Raw genomic sequence first — 17,325 nt, forward strand, 5'->3', positions numbered from 1 at the left:
AACACCTGGCGCGCCCCATGACGTATGTGTGTTTATGAGTTAAGTTTTACTTTACTTTTTTCAGTTAATATACCAAGAATGTTCTGGTTATGTTTTATTTTCATGTAAAATAGTGCCTTCGTATATAGTGAAGTCCAACGCATCATGGACAGAAACAGGAAAAGAGAAATCGAAAGACTTGTAAAGAGCGTTGCCAATGACTTGGTTTTTTTCTATCTTGAACATTACTCGGTTTGCCTCTGTGGTGTAGTGGTCAGTGTGATTAGCTGCCACCCCCGGAGGCCCGGGTTCGATTCCTGGCTCTGTCAGTAAAGTTGAAAAGTGGTACGAGGACTGGAACGGGATCCACTCAGCCTCTGGAGGTCAACTGAGTAGAGGTGGGTTCGATTCTCACGTCAGCCATTCTTGAAGTGGTTTTCCGTGGTTTCTCACTTTTCCTCCAGGAAAATGCCGGGATGGTACCTAACTTAAAGCCACGGCCGCTTCCCTCCCTTCCAATAATCCCATCCCCCACAACGCCCCGTTCAGCATAGCAGGTGAGGCCGCCTGGGCGAGGTACTGGCCATCCTCCCCACTTGTATTCCCGACCCAGAGTCTGAAGGTGCGGGACACTGCCCTTGAAGCGGTACAGGTGGGATCCCTCGCTGAGTCCGACGGAAACATCGAACCTGGAGGCTAAACAGATAAAGAAGGAGAACAACACCACTCGAATTAAGGCGCAATTATTTGAAAGAAATAAACCAAAGGCTATGCATGAGATAATTGCAAGAACAGTATTCGAACTCTCCCAACAGGGCTAGAAAGGAACATTCACTAAATGATAGGATTTTCTGTAGAAGAGCAGCCCTCTGCAGCTCCACAAGAACTAGAAGGGCCTGGAAGATGCGCCTACGGCAATAGGAAAACCAAGACTAGATGCCGCGTATGCCAGCGACATGTGTTCGGTGCAGTACGGAATGGCAATAATCCGGTAATGACGCAGAATGAACGTCAATTGTTTAACATCTATTTTTTGTATTTTCAGAATACCTTTGAACATTATTTACAAGTTCGTGAAAAATTATTTACTAGTTCTGTAACATAAAAATAGTTTTTGCTTAATTTGTGCTATTTTTTCTTGACCCGGAATAAAACACCGCGCGTGCCTCCTCAGGGAATTATTTTTACGCGCTCTCTCCAGGGTTAAAATTACCGACCTTGCTAGGAATCGAACCTGGGCCCCTGTGACCAAAGGACAGCCTTGGAGCCGGACGTACAACATCAACTAAAGTGTATATAGTATCGGAACAGCTCCAAACAGGAAACAGGACGCATATTGTGCAGTAATGATATGTTCTAGCAAACAAAAACATTACCAGAAGTTACTGTTACATCATGGAAGGCTAGACTAGCACAGGAAGTACCGTTAGTACGAAGTAGTAACTGGAGTAAAGGAAAAGAAAAATGACGGGACATGAATACAAATAGTTTTTGACAAGTCAAGTGGTATGACGCGAATACTGAAGGTAAATGAAGAATCTGAAGTGTGTGACAATAAAGTAAAATACTTATTATTGTAGATATGTCACGTAATCCCTTCGTAGAACATCGGAAGTCGATGACAAGTTGAAGGAATATTTAGATAAAGCACACTGAATGTAAGGGGAACCATTCTGGCAATGTACTTTTACCAATAAATCATGTGGGGTGAGGATTAAGATAGAAATTATATTACAAATGAAAAATTAGAAACAATAACAAGCACTGTATACTGGAGGCATAACGCAGCAGAAGAAACAGGTTTCGTGAAGAAATCTTGAAACGGGGTGCAAAGTAATTCCATTTACTTAAAATAGGGCTAAAAATCAATAAGAATAAACTCGTACCAACGAACGAAATCAGATAATCCTCTTACTAATTATTTCATTATTATTATTATTATTATTATTATTACTATTATTATTATTATTATTATTATTATTATTATTATTATTATTATTATTATTATTATTATTAATATTATTATTATTATCTGTCACATGGTCTTCTTGGTCTGTACGGAGATGACTTAGTTTTATTATTATTAATGGGAAAGTTGGAAAAGTACTCACTTAAAATGCGCCATCATCCCTAATAAAGCATAGACTGTTCTTGATGATTACCACTCAATGTGGTTTATCTTTCTCTTACCCTCATAGAATGGTACCAATTGTGAAAACTTCTCAGAGTTAGAGTTTACAAGGAGGCATAAAGGCCAAAGTTAAACTAATTCCTCAAGCGAAATCTAATAATAGAGATATGTTTAGGAATTCTGTATACCGCAATATCTGTAAAACGAACAAGAATTAAATAGTCTAAACAGCAAATGAGCTAAAAATTAAAAAAAGTCTACTAATTATTAGTAATGAGTGTATTTAATTGAAAATCTAGGCCATTCCTCTGTCCCTGTAATAACTTATGTCCATGCAGAGCTCCATGTCATTTTCGTTTATTTTCCAGTAATTCTTTCTTTTCCTGCCGCTTTTTCCCACACCTGTGGGGTCGCGGGTGCGAACTGCGTCGCACATGTGGATTTGGCCCTGTTTTTACGGCCGGATGCCCTTCCTGACGCCAACCCTCTTTGGAGGGATGTAAGCACTATTGCGTGTTTCTGTGGTGGTTGGTAGTGTAGTGTGTTGTCTGAATATGATGAGGAGAGTGTTGGGACGGACATATACACCCAGTCCCCGAGCCAGAAGAATTAATCAGAAGCGATTAAAATCCCCGACCCGGCCGGGAATCGAACCCGAGACCCTCTGAACCGAAGGCCAGTACGCTGACCATTCAGCCAACGAGTCGGACATTTTCCAGTAATGAGACAAGTTTATGATAATTCGTTAACACACCTCTATACCGGATTATTTGTACATATCCAAGGCGATTGTTACTTCATTGATTCGGTTTTGGGGGAACTGAAGATATCCATTTGACTGATCGAAATGTCTGGCGTTATGGTTAATACACTTTTCATGTCTAAGATTTCATGTTCAATTTTTTAAGAAATTGTGCTGTGTCCAACTACTTGGCTGAATGGTCACAATAGTGGACTTCAGTTCAGAGGTCCTTGAACTCGGCTTCTGGCCCGGTGTTCATATTAATACACACCTTCACATCTGCACAAGACATCTAGCAGCCACAACATTGAGCTGGTATCAAGAAAGGCACTCAGCCGTAAAACTTCACTCAATCGAAATATAGTGCAGACCCGAAGAAACCGTGAAAACGCCTGAAGGTAAACATAAATTGCGCTCAATTTCTAGCGAAGGTTTTCCAGTCTATTGTTAGCAAGTCAGCACTGACAAGTAGGGTTCAAGCTAGCAATTAAGGAATTGAATGTTTACTATTATAAATTATTGTACACAACAATATGAGTTGGTGTTATATAACACTGTGATGTCTTTTACTAACAAGAACAGACGAATATAATGAGTGAATCCATTCCAACTCTGGATCATCCCCTGCACTTCATGAGTAGAGTGTTTCTTCTTGACTACCGCGGTAATATGAGATGTGACTTTTGAAATGGCTTCAGTCAGTCGCGATTGGTGGAGGCATCCATTCCGTCAGATATTGAGTCTTGGAGCCGAGAGCATGTCTTGTCGACGAGATAGAGTAGACAATAATATTGGTCTTGGAAGATCCAATATGTTCTCAGCTTTTCTCTCCCTCCTACGCCAACGAGCCCAAAAGCAAAACATCTCGAAAACTAGATGCCGAAGATAACTCACAAATCAATTTATTGAACTGTCGGAAGATGAATCATCAGGCTTCTTTTCGCAAGTTGTAGTAAATAATTAAGTTCCCGGTTACAGTGAATGCCAGTAAGGCAGGCATTGGTGATAAGCAATTGTTTAACAAGGGTGAAGTAAATTATCACTTCAGAATATTATTATATCGTTTTACAAATTCTAGTTCATCGCACTTTGTTTGCCCTCTGCACATTTTGACCGTCTGAAAATATTTTCATACATACATACTGTACCAGTAAAAGACACGCACTTAATCACGCGCGTGATTGTGCATGAGAAGTACGCAGGCCTTGTGCGGTCTTAGAGCAGGAGAGTGTACAGAAAGGTAATTTCAGTTGAATAAATATTGCATAGTAGGCCAAAATAATTTTTATTATTGTTGGCAAAGAAAAATAAACTCCCTGTGGTCTCATAAAAATCTTGTCAAATGAAACTTGCATACCACCAAAAGTTGACACTTGAAAGCAAGTAAAGTTTATTTTTGATGTTTGAATTCTGCTAGTGATAGACACTTAATTATAGTAAAATGGTCAAAGTTCATTCTTAAAGTTTCAAACAAACGCTCAATTCAAGACGAAATATGTAACGAAATAAATCAAGTTCCTTCTGGAATAATTAATCAGTTTGATTTACTAAATAAAGCTCAGTCATGATATTTTAATTAAATGCCTGGTTCAAAATTATCGCAAATTAACCAGAGTTCACTCTTGATATAATTAATTCGTTTGACGTATTGTGAAAATAAATAAAGTTCTAATTCACTGGAAAAATATCTGACGAAATGGCTAAGTTTCAATTGCATTCTATATATGTCCTTCAAAGTAGCTCTTTCCACTCGTTAGCAAGTTCGTTTGAGCTGTGGGGTAGCTCTGGTAAGACTTAATACTACACTGACTTCACGTGTAAAATTGAAAGTTATTTGAGAAATTGAAAGTCACTTGAAAAATTGAAAGTAACTTATGAATTTGAAAGCAAAATTGAAAGTCGCTCGAGAAATTGAAAGTTACTTGGAAAAACTTAAAATGACTTATGGACTTGAAAGTATGGACTTTTCTTAACTATAGGTCGCACAATTCATAAAGTTCGAACTGACTGTTCTTTAAACAACACAAATGCATATCACCTTTAAGTAGTTCTGGATCGTGAAGTTGCTGACTCCGTCTGCCTGCGTCCTCACAGGCCCGTGGTACCACGTATCCACCGGTGACCAGAAACACTATTACCATATTGTCCTCTGACGATCCGGAACACCATCACCACGTATTCCCCGAAACTGCCATGACTCCATCGGCGAAGGTTCATGCGATGATACGGGTGGTTAAGTCTATGCATATGGCGTCAATTTTCACACACCACTTGGAGTGTTATAGCACAATTAACAAGTGTAACGTTCATAGTGAAATTTCACTTATGATATTTTGAACGAAGGTTCCACTTAATAATGCGATGGAACCGCCACTGCACAACTGGCACAAGTTCGATACGCTGAATTCACTGTGCTCTCGAATGTAAGTTTGAATACAGTTCATGAAGTCTAAGCAGAGTCTGTACATTCTATCACACACACGATAATGTCGTAATATTCAATTACTCAGTCTATGTTCCCTTACGTGGGTAATGGACACGTTATGTTCGAGAAACAGCCTAGTGTCCATCTAGCACACCACGAACGTATTAATGTTCGGTTACACAGTCTATGTTCCCTTACGTGAAATAATGGGCATCTATACTGCAGATCTTCCAGAAACTACTTCTAGGAAATTCATATATGCAGATGACATAGCTCTGGCTGCCCAATCGAGTGACTTCAAAACAGCAGAAATTACACTCACAAAGGATCTCCATAACCTGAACAAATATTTCAGTACTTGGCGACTCAAACCTAACTTGAACAAAAATGAAGTAAGCTGCTTCCACCTAGACAACCAAAAAGCCAACTATATACCTCAAGTCGAATTCAAAGGCCAAAAACTTAAGTATAACCTATATTCAAAGTATCTGGGCGTCACAATGGATCGGACACTTTCATATAAGCAACATCTCTCTAACACTGCAGCCAAGATAAAAACAAGGAACAACATATTACACAAGCTCAGTGGAACAGGATGGGAAGCAAACGCGACAGTACTACGAACATCAGCTCTTGCCTTGATCTATCCAGTTGCAGAATACTGCTGCCCTGTGTGGCTTAACAGTGTATATACTTCAAAAGTTGATACACAACTGAATGATACCATGAGGACAATATCAGCCACCATCAAATCGACACCCCTAAAATGGTTACCCGTTTTATCCAACATCCATCCCCCTCACATACGAAGAGAACTGGCTCTAGTAAGAGAATGGCAGAAATGTCGCAGTAACCCTCAACTGCCCTTACATCAGGACTGCAACCGTCAGAAACCGAAGAGATTAAAGTCCAGAAACCCATCATGGAAGTTAGGCGAGAAGCTCCTGGAAACACATTTTGATGCAGATGAGATCTGGCGCGAAGAATGGACCTCTTCAAATCCTGACCACCTGGGTTTAATCCACCATCCTTGTAGAGCTCCTCCTGGTTTCAACTTACCGAGAAGGGAATGGACATCTCTAAACAGAATCAGAACAAACCATGGAAGGTGTAAATTCTGGCTTCACAAGTGGGGAAAATCTGAAGACCCATTCTGCGACTGTGATAATGTGCCTCAGACCATCCAGCACATTGTTATGGACTGCCCAAAAAGAAGATTCAATGGATCCATTAAAGAATTACATATTGCCTCTACAGAAGTAGTGGACTGGCTGAAAAGTCTGGACATTAAGTTTTGAATGCTGACATGTAATTCACATACTTATTTAAGAAATATGTATTGCACCACTCCCGCGTCCAGGTGGGGATACACGAGTTCCAGACTAGCTCTTATTAACAATTCCATCTGCCAACTATTGCTGGGTTGTGAGTTCCGCGTGAGAAAGTACACCGATGGCCTACGGTAAATCCCAACCTACGTAGATGAACGTCTTCAACACGCTATCAGTCGGATACCGTACTTGTATGATAACGAAATTTATCGTTAAAAAAATCAGATTATCATGGCTTGTCAAGAATTCAGTATATGTCATCATCATAATCGCAATCAGAATTAGTCATTATAAGCTTATATCTAGTACTTATTCTAAGTAGACATTGCAAGAAATTTAATGTTTCCACTACTCAGCTTTTATTAATAAATTGGTCTAAGTATGATTTAAAATAAAGGTAGAGTATCTTGAAAAATTATTTATACAATGCGGCTGGTTTCCTATGCAATCAGCATCTCTAAATGCCGTAATTATGTTGCCTTGAAGAAAACAGGTTTGGAAAAACCTCTAATAAATAAATGAAATTAGGCCTCATTCATCTATATCCTAGTCCTGGCCTGTCAAAGAATTGTATCGTAACTAAGTAGTATCCAAGGGAATTAAATGAAAAGAAAAAAAATAAATTATATAATCAAGTAAAATTATTCAACATAATTGTAATAATTGGATGCATCCAGATGGTTTAAGTAAAACAAACTATACTCCCTACTATATACAATGTTCAAATTGGGTTTCAATTGAAAATGTGAAAACGCAAAGAAGGTGGCCAATAATTAATGAATCAATTAATTAATTAATTAAGATCTGGAATCTTTCCATATTAAGCTGGATTGCTCCTTAAAATTACCAAAATTCAATCGTCTGAACCTAAATTCACATGCAATAAAAGAAATGCATATCTCTTGGCTGAACACTTCACATCAATGTCCACGCACAGTAGAAAAATCGTGTGAGATAATTAATGTCTGTCCATTAGGGATTTTCTCTAGTTGAGGTTTCAAATTTTTGTATGTTTCATATTTCATTTCAACTGACCTCCATATAAGCAAATCTAAGTCCACTTTAAGTCGTAAGCAATCTCAAATTAATTTCATTGTAAGGTTTATGTGACTAAATCATTCAATTATTATTTTAATTCATGGTTGAAATTCAAATAAAGTGCGTATATGACTTAATATAGCATTACCAAGTGTATTCAATTAACCTTCCAACGAATAATACCATAGGTGGAAAAATTGACACATAGGAAGACTCTATCTTCATCTAAAATCCACATATGAAAGACTAAGTTACCAGTGATGTGTTAAACTGCTCTCATAAAATCAAAAGTTAAGTTGCCGTATGTGAGAATACATGAAAACAATCGTAGGTATGTCAGTGAAGGCGTAAATATTGACGTAGGTGGCCTCTCGGCTCTTCTGATGATCCTACTTACTCAATTAATTCTATACTGATGGCATTGAGATTGTATCCTAATCTGTATTATATATATATTAGGGAATAAAATAGCAATTGAAAACAGTATGTTTCAATACGTATACCTTAGCATGTGCAACCTACACATACTACCATCTCTCGAAGAATACTATGACCAACTTCCTAAATAACAATAACTATCACCATCAAAATATACTATCAACTCATATGCTTATTACATTCACCATTTAACATTTCAATTATCGCGTAGCATTCATAATCAAAGCACTCGTTTCATCAAAATGCGCAACATATGTGCCATAACCTACACATATATAAATCATTATCATTACTGTCATAGTATCAAAGAACAGCACATCGTAACCTTAAAACTGTGCCACTATATTTTATTGTAACATTCCCTAAATACGATCTTTACGCATGTTATATTGTTAGAGCCATCACGCATGTATATATTAGTTTCCTCTTAATACTCTAACACTTCACTGACAACGAATTAAGAAAAATATCAATCACTTCTCCACTACCATATTGACAAACTTACGAACGGCATTCACTGGTATTTTACACCTATGTCTGGGATTTACGGTAACTTCAGATGAATACCTATTTCCTTGTAAGTACACTCGTATATTAACTACGCACACACAATGTCATAATGCACATTATATATTAACCAAAAGGATAAAGGTTTCTACTTACGACACGACTCAAATGGGGACTTAACTTTGCTTATTGGGTATTGACTTCCATCTCGCTGTTAATCGTCATGGGATGGTAGGCCTCGCTCCATGGTTCGGCTTAGGTAATCGGGTCCATCTCGTCCTCACAGCTGATTACCGCCCTCCTGGGTCATCAATCTCGTGAAGCGCCACCATAGTCGGAATAGTCTCTGCCTCAGCTTCTTAGAACATCATAGTGGTCTTCATTGCGTCAAGGACAGAATAACACAAGGCATTAGTTGATTTATACATGCTGTAATCTGCTTAGTAGTGCTAATGCGAAAAGTATATATGTAATTTGGTCCGTCTAATTTGCTTATAACAGCTCTAAATATCGTCTTATTTCAACTGCCTTGCTCGCCGAAATGGTGTGAATTTTACGTGCTTTTAGAATTGCACTCTATTTTCCGTTTAATTCAGCTCTCTTGACGTTGTGCAGTATCGGGCAAATACAATGTTCCGAGCCCAACCGTGACGTAGTACAGATCCAACTTGACGTTTCCTAACAGCTGGTCTATAATCTCACGTATATGTGTCAACCACAGCTGATGTTAAGCGGGTTATCGTAGATTTGATCTTTTCTCCAATAATTGATTAAAGAATCTGATAAGTACTGGTTTCTTTACTCGACTCCGTCCTTTCTTCGATGCAGTGCTGAATTGAGATTTGTTCTAATGGAAGATTTTTTTTTCAATAATCGGTTTAAATAATCCGCTCTCGTCATTCTTTCGCACCGCCTTCTAAAAGTGGTTCTTTCCGTGATTGCCGGTTGAATTTATTGTCCTTTCGGCTCGTACCGCTGCTAATTGCTTTATACTGATCCGTTAATAGCCGGAACGCCATTTTTGTTCCTAATACTGCAACTATAGAACGGTGAAATGGCACAGTATTTATATGTACTTATAATATATCCTTGTTTTTCCATACGAAATAATAATAATAATGGGCATGTAATTTTACTAAACAGACTCCTAAATCGCTGGTCACTTACGGAAGTTCAAATACGTAAACCTGCCTCAGTCGTTTGCTGACAGTTCTGTAGCACACGGCACAAAATAATACTCTTGTATTTTCAAGCAAGCAACGTAAAATATTAAAGTGTTTGAATGCTTTTAAATAAGTCCTTTAGAAGTGAACGAAAAATTTTAGAGTATAAAGTTATACTGCTGACAACAAAGTTCTCACCTAGGTCGTGCCTCGCTGATACTGAGTTCGATGTTAGAGGATGTTAGAGGAACTTGGCACTCCACGCACTAAGTCAAAGCACACTCGCCGGTACTACGTCATGCAGCAGATCTCCACCGGTCTCGCCTTTTATACAAAAGCTTAACTCTGGGCGTGAACGTCATGGATATGATCCGATATTTTACTATTTTAATCTCCGTAAATAATGTAGCTATCGACGTGAAATTTGAATACGAATTTTTTGTTATTGCCAACTGCACGATCCCGTTTTCCATTTGCTGTTATCTCATCAGGAAGCGGAGATAGAAAATGGCTTCTAGACCAATCCTTCTGACGTGCAGGTTACGTGTTCGATAACGTCATGGTCATGCCTGAACAAGCCGCAGCCGATCCTGCTAGCAGCATACGTTGCATCACATACTACAAAGCACACAATTTAAACTTATGAAACAGACCGTGCGGTCTCCAGTTCGATCACGGGCAATTGCAGGAGTAACCTTGTGGTTCCTGTTTCAATACATGCATGCATACATACATTAAACCCGTGATATATTAACACAGTCATTGAAATGTATTTATGAATATCCTGTACGTTTACATGTATCTGCACCAAAGTTGATCAGTGGTATGTAGGACTGATAAGAACATCAAATCCGCGGGATATCCAGAACATACAATGCAACAAATACAGCAGACACCTTACAGTATCATGTTATAACCATCCCGAGAGGCCAACATACAGCGAATCTGGCGTATAATCTGTTGTAGAAATGTGGTGTGTATGTAGGGTTCGATATTCCATCTTCTCTGTACTTCTTGGTGTCTAGACGGTTGTCATTGCCGGGGTTGGTCTAGACGTAAAATGCCATCCATCAGGTCTCTCAGATGAGATCCGGAGATCTTGCCGGCAGGGTAGCATGCGTACACGTGTACAATACGTTATGTTGCCCTAGTGATACGAGGACGTGCATTACCTTGTTGCAAGGTTGTTTGCTGCTATGTGTCCGGAGAACAGGAATGGCAAAGTTACAGATTTACGACGCAGTTTTCAGTATCCTCTGAATGGCAGAGACGAAAAAGATGTGTATCTTATGGATCCCCATCCTACGGATATAATACCTTGTGTGAGTCCGGTATGGCGAGTGCGAATACATGAGGGATTTGTTCATCACAGAAACGACTCTTATCACTGAACACCACCGCTTTCCATTCACCCTCCAACACTCTTTCTCTCTCTCTCGTCTCCATCGAAGACGTTCCCATCGATTAACATGTGTCGAGGACTAAAGTGCCAGGAGAACGGGAGAAATTGTCCGCGGAGACTCTTGCAGTTTCTGTGATGCCAGTCAGGACAGTACGAACAATCCTTCTGTCTTGTCCACGCGCTCATCAATGCAGTGAGGTGGCGCTAGTGGTGCTAGGTGTCAGTGGGTACTCTCTGCCTGTCATCTTCTTCACTATAAAGTACCTGACTAACGAGGGAACGGTACGAAGTCGGACGGCGAATTTCAATATAATTTTTACATATTCGTGAAGGCCATTTTAAGCCGAAAGAGGTAGTGGAGGTCTAATTTTTCGCTGTTCGTTTTTATGGAGGAATTTGGGATCTTTAATTTGGCCGTACGCGCCCTGAATTGTACAGTACATGCCGGCACACGTCAGCGCTCACAACCAGCGGCTGTCTTGCCTCGTCTTCCTTCTCCACTCGATCGGTTCTCCATTATCCCCCACAATATACTGCTGCCTACTGTTGTGTACACGGGATGACGGGTTAAGAGTGACGTTAGTGGGGATACTTTATTTACAAAGATGAATTTATTATGGAAACAATAAAATGGTTTACACATCAATACTTAACATACAAATACATAGGCGTAATAAAATATCATCTGTATCATCATGCCATTCAAAGTTTTCAAGAAATGACTATTCTAATACAGTCTGGCATTGGTTCATTGTTCATGGCATGATAGTGGAAATCTAACACAAAAAATGAGTAATAAAACACAAGATAACTATGTAAGATAGGACTCCCTCAAACAATGTACAGGTTACAGTAGGTGTACAAGAGGAAGGGGAAGGAAAGGGGGGAGTTGTAGAAGACAGGTGGTCTAATGTTCTAAGGGGGAGGATATTGCAGGCTAAGGGCTCTATTCAGGATCAGAATTCAGGACAGGTGTCTGTGCGAAATCGGTACGAGTCACTCCAGGTAGAACAACAGGGGGAAGATGAGGGACAGGGAACTGTTGGTGAGATGTGTGGAAGTAGGAGGAAGGGAAAAGGTAAGAAAGGGGAATGTAGAGTAGAGGATAGGAAAAGACAGGTGGAACAGGGTCATGGCAAGGAGAAAACGGAGGAGGAAGTAGCTTCTGCAGCTATCAGGAAAGACAGGGCTGACCAGGAGGGGAGGGTATCAAATGAGGTGGGTAGGGTTGAGGCTCTGGTCATGGGGGGATTCCATCGTTAGACACGTGGGGAAAGTGTATGTCGGAAAGGGAACCATGGTAGAGTGTTATCCACAGGAATTCGGTAGAGGCAGATGTTGTGGAAAGTAGAAGAGAGGGAGGAGGGGAAGGAGAAGGTGGTAGTGTTTCACGTTGGTACCAACAACGTAAGGCAGCTGATATAAATACCAACATAGTTGGATATGTGTGGGATCTGGTAAATGCAGCACGGGTGAAGTTTAAGAAAGCGGAGATTGTTATTAGTGGAATACTGTGTAGGAGGGATACTGACTGGAGGGTGATTGGGGATTTAAATGAGACTATGGAGAGGGTATGTGGGAAACTGGGAGTGAAATTTCTAGATCCTAATGGGTGGGTAGGAGATAGGGATCTGCGCTCAGATGGCCTTCATTTAAACCGCAGTTGTACGTATAAGTTAGGAAATTTGTTTGGAACGGCAGTAGGGAGGTACATTCAGGGAAACGGGATGACCTAGGGAGCGGTGATAAGGAACAGGGAACTGGAAATCAAGTAGGGATGACATAAAATTGTTAGTGTTGAACTGTAGAAGTATTGTAAGGAAAGGAATAGAATTAAGTAATGTAATAGATATATATTTACCACATATTGTAATAGGAGTTGAATCATGGCCGAGAAATTATATAATGGTTGCAGAAATGTTCTCACCGCACTGGAGTGTGTATCGTAGAGATAGGATAGGAATGGCGGGAGGGGGAGTATTCATTCTGGTGAAAAAAGAATTTTTTAGCTACGAAAATGTTAAAGATGAGACACATGAAATTCTAGGTGTAAGGCTCATTTCTAAAGATAATAGGCAACTTGATATACACTGACTGACAGAGCAAATGCAACACCAAGGAGGAGTGGTTCGAAAGGGATGAAAGTTGGGGAAAAAACAGAGTCGGCACGGAAGAATAATTGATGTTTATTTCAAACCGATATGCAGGTTACACAATGCGCACGGCATCGACTCAGTAGGATGTAGGACCACCGCGAGCGGCGATGCACGCAGAAACACGTCGAGGTACAGAGTCAATAAGAGTGCGGATGGTGTCCTGAGGGATGGTTCTCTATTCTCTGTCATCCATTTGCCACAGTTGGTCGTCCGTACGAGGCTGGGGCAGAGTTTGCAAACGGCGTCCAATGAGATCCCACACGTGTTCGATTGGTGAGAGATCCGGAGAGTACGCTGGCCGCGGAAGCATCTGTACACCTCGTAGAGCCTGTTGGGAGATGCGAGCAGTGTGTGGGCGGGCATTATCCTGCTGAAACAGAGCATTGGGCAGCCCCTGAAGGTACGGGAGTGCCACCGGCCGCAGCACATGCTGCACGTAGCGGTGGGCATTTAACGTGCCTTGAATACGCACTAGAGGTGACGTGGAATCATACGCAATAGCGCCCCAAACCATGATGCCGCGTTGTCTAGCGGTAGGGCGCTCCACAGTTACTGCCGGATTTGACCTTTCTCCACGCCGACGCCACACTCGTCTGCGGTGACTATCACTGACAGAACAGAACCGTGACTCATCGGAGAACACGACGTTCCGCCATTCCCTCATCCAAGTCGCTCTAGCCCGGCACCATGCCAGGCGTGCACGTCTATGCTGTGGAGTCAATGGTAGTCTTCTGAGCGGACGCCGGGAGTGCAGGCCTCCTTCAACCAATCGACGGGAAATTGTTCTGGTCGATATTGGAACAGCCAGGGTGTCTTGCACATGCTGAAGAATGGCGGTTGACGTGGCGTGCGGGGCTGCCACCGCTTGGCGGCGGATGCGCCGATCCTCGCGTGCTGACGTCACTCGGGCTGCGCCTGGACCCCTCGCACGTGCCACATGTCCCTGCGCCAACCATCTTCGCCACAGGCGCTACACCGTGGACACATCCCTATCGGTATCGGCTGCGATTTGACGAAGCGACCAACCTGCCCTTCTCAGCCCGATCACCATACCCCTCGTAAAGTCGTCTGTCTGCTGGAAATGCCTCCGTTGACGGCGGCCTGGCATTCTTAGCTATACACGTGTCCTGTGGCACACGACAACACGTTCAACAATGGCTGTCGGCTGAGAAATCACGGTACGAAGTGGGCCATTCGCCAACGCCGTGTCCTATTTATCGTTCGCTACGTGCGCAGCACAGCGGAGCATTTCACATCATGAGCATACCTCAGTGACGTCAGTCTACCCTGCAATTGGCATAAAGTTCTGACCACTCGTTCTTGGTGTTGCATTTGCTCTTTCAGTCAGTGTATTTGGAGTGTACAGAGCGGGAAAGGGTAGCACTGACGCGGATTCGGAATTATTTGATAGGATAGTCAGCTATGTGGGAAACGACATGGAAAGAAGTGTGATTGTAGCGTGAGATCTGAATTTGCCAGATGTCAATTGGGAAGGAAATGCGAACGACAGGAAGCATGTCTAAATAATGGCAAATGAGTTAATATGGGAAGGACAGCTGATTCAGAAAGTGATGGAACCAACCAGAGGGAAAAATATCCTGGATGTTGTGCTGATAAAACCCGATGAGCTCTATAGGGAAACTGAAGTAATAGATGGTATTAGTGATCATGAAGCTGTTTTTGTGGTAGTTAAAAATAAATGCGATAGAAAGGAAGGTCTTAAAAGTAGGACTATTAGGCAGTACCATATGGCTGAAAAAAGCAGATATGAGGCAGTTTCTAAAAAGTAACTATGATCGGTGGAAAACGGTAAATAAAAATGTAATCAGACTCTGGGATGCGTTTAAAGAAATTGTTGAGGAATGCGAAAGCAGGTTTGTACCTTTAATGGTGGTAAGGAATGGTAAAGACCCACCTTATTATCAAAAGAGAAATAAAGAGACTAAGAAGGAGGTGCAGACTGGAAAGAAATAGAGTTAGAAATGGTTGTGGAAGTAAGGAGAAATTGAAGGAACTTACTAGAAAATTGAATCTAGCAAAGAAGGCAGCTAAGGATAACATGATGGCAAGCATAACTGGCAGTCATACAAATTTTAGTGAAAAATGGAAGGATATATATAGGTATTTTAAGGCAGAAACTGGTTCCAAGAAGGACATTCCAGGAATAATTAATGAACAGCGGGAGTGTGTATGTGAGGATCTTCAAAATGCAGGAGTATTCAGTCAGCAGTATGTAAAGATTGTTGGTTACAAGAATAATGTCGAGATAGAGGAGGAGACTAAGGCCAAAGAAGTAATAAATTTTACATATGATAACAATGACATTTACAGTAAGATAGAAAAGTTGAAAACTAGAAAAGCGGCTGGAATTGATGAGATTTCTGGAGATATACTAAAGACAATGGGTTGGGATATAGTACCATATCTGAAGTATTTATTTGATTATTCTTTGGTAGGAGGAGCTGTACCATATGAATGGAGAGTTGCTATGGTAGCCCCTATGTATAAAGGAAAGGGTGATAGACATAAAGCTGAAAATTACAGGCCAGTATGTTTGACATGCATTGTATGTAAGCTTTGGGAAGTCATTCTTTCTGATTATATTGGACATGTTTGTGAAATTAATAACTGATTCGATAGAAGACAATTCGGTTTTAGGAAAGGTTATTCCACTTAAGCTCAACTTGTAGGATTCCAGCAAGATATAGCAGATATCTTGGATTCTGGAGGTCAAATGGACTGTATCGCGATTGACCTGTCTAAAGCATTTGATAGGGTGTATCATGGGAGACTACTGTCAAAAATGAGTGCAATTGGACTAGATAAAAGAGTGACTGAATGAGTTGCTATATTTCTAGAAAATAGATCTCAGAGAATTAGAGTAGGTGAAGCTTTATCTGACCCTGTAATAATTAAGAGGGGATTTCCTCAAGGAAGTATTATCGGACCTTTATGTTTTCTTATATATATAAATGATATGAGTAAAGGAGTGGAATCGGAGGTAAGGCTTTTTGCGGATGATGTTATTCTCTATAGAGTGATAAATAAGTTACAAGATTGTGAGCAACTGCAACGTGACCTCGAAAATGTTGTGAGATGGACAGCAGGCAATGTTATGTTGATAAACGGGGTTAAAAGTCAGGTTGTGAGTATCACAAATAGGAAAAGTCCTCTCAGTTTTAATTACTGCGTTGATGGGGTGAAAGTTCCGTTTGGGGATCATTGTAGGTATCTGGGTGTTAATATAAGGAAAGATCTTCATTAGGGTAATCACGTAAATGGGATTGTAAATAAAGGGTACAGATCTCTGCACATGGTTATGAGGGTATTTAGGGGTTGTAGTAAGGATGTAAAGAGAGGGCATATAAGTCTCTGGTAAGACCCCAACTAGAGTATGGTTCCAGTGTATGGGACCCTCACCAGGATTACCTGATTCAAGAACTGGAAAAAATCCAAAGAAAGGCAACTCGATTTGTTCTGGGTGATTTCCGACAAAAGAGTAGCGTTACAAAAATGTTGCAAAGTTTGGCTTGGGAAGAATTGAGAGAAAGAAGAAGAGCTTCTCGACTAAGTGGTATGTTCCGAGCTGTCAGCGGGGAGATGGCGTGGAATGACATTAGTAGACGATTAAGTTTGGGTGGCGTTTATAAAAGTAGGAAAGATCACAATATGAAGATAAAGTTGGAATTCAAGAGGACAAACTGGGGCAAATATTCATTTATAGGAAGGGGAGTTAGGGATTGGAATAACCAAAGGAGACGTTCAATAATTTTCCAATTTCTTTGAAATCATTTAGGAAAAGGCTAGGAAAGCAACAGATAGGGAATCTGCCACCTGGGCGACTGCCCTAAATGCAGATCAGTATTCATTCATTCAGTATTCATTCATTCATTGTATTCATTCATTCATATGTACGTACCCTATAAACGAAAAATTTGTACAATCATTTCCAGCACATATTTTTTCAGTCAAACCATGAAAATAAATTGCGAGGCAGTATTAAATGGTGGTAT

Source organism: Anabrus simplex, chromosome 1, assembly GCF_040414725.1.
Source record: "Anabrus simplex isolate iqAnaSimp1 chromosome 1, ASM4041472v1, whole genome shotgun sequence".
Lineage (NCBI taxonomy): Eukaryota > Metazoa > Arthropoda > Insecta > Orthoptera > Tettigoniidae > Anabrus > Anabrus simplex.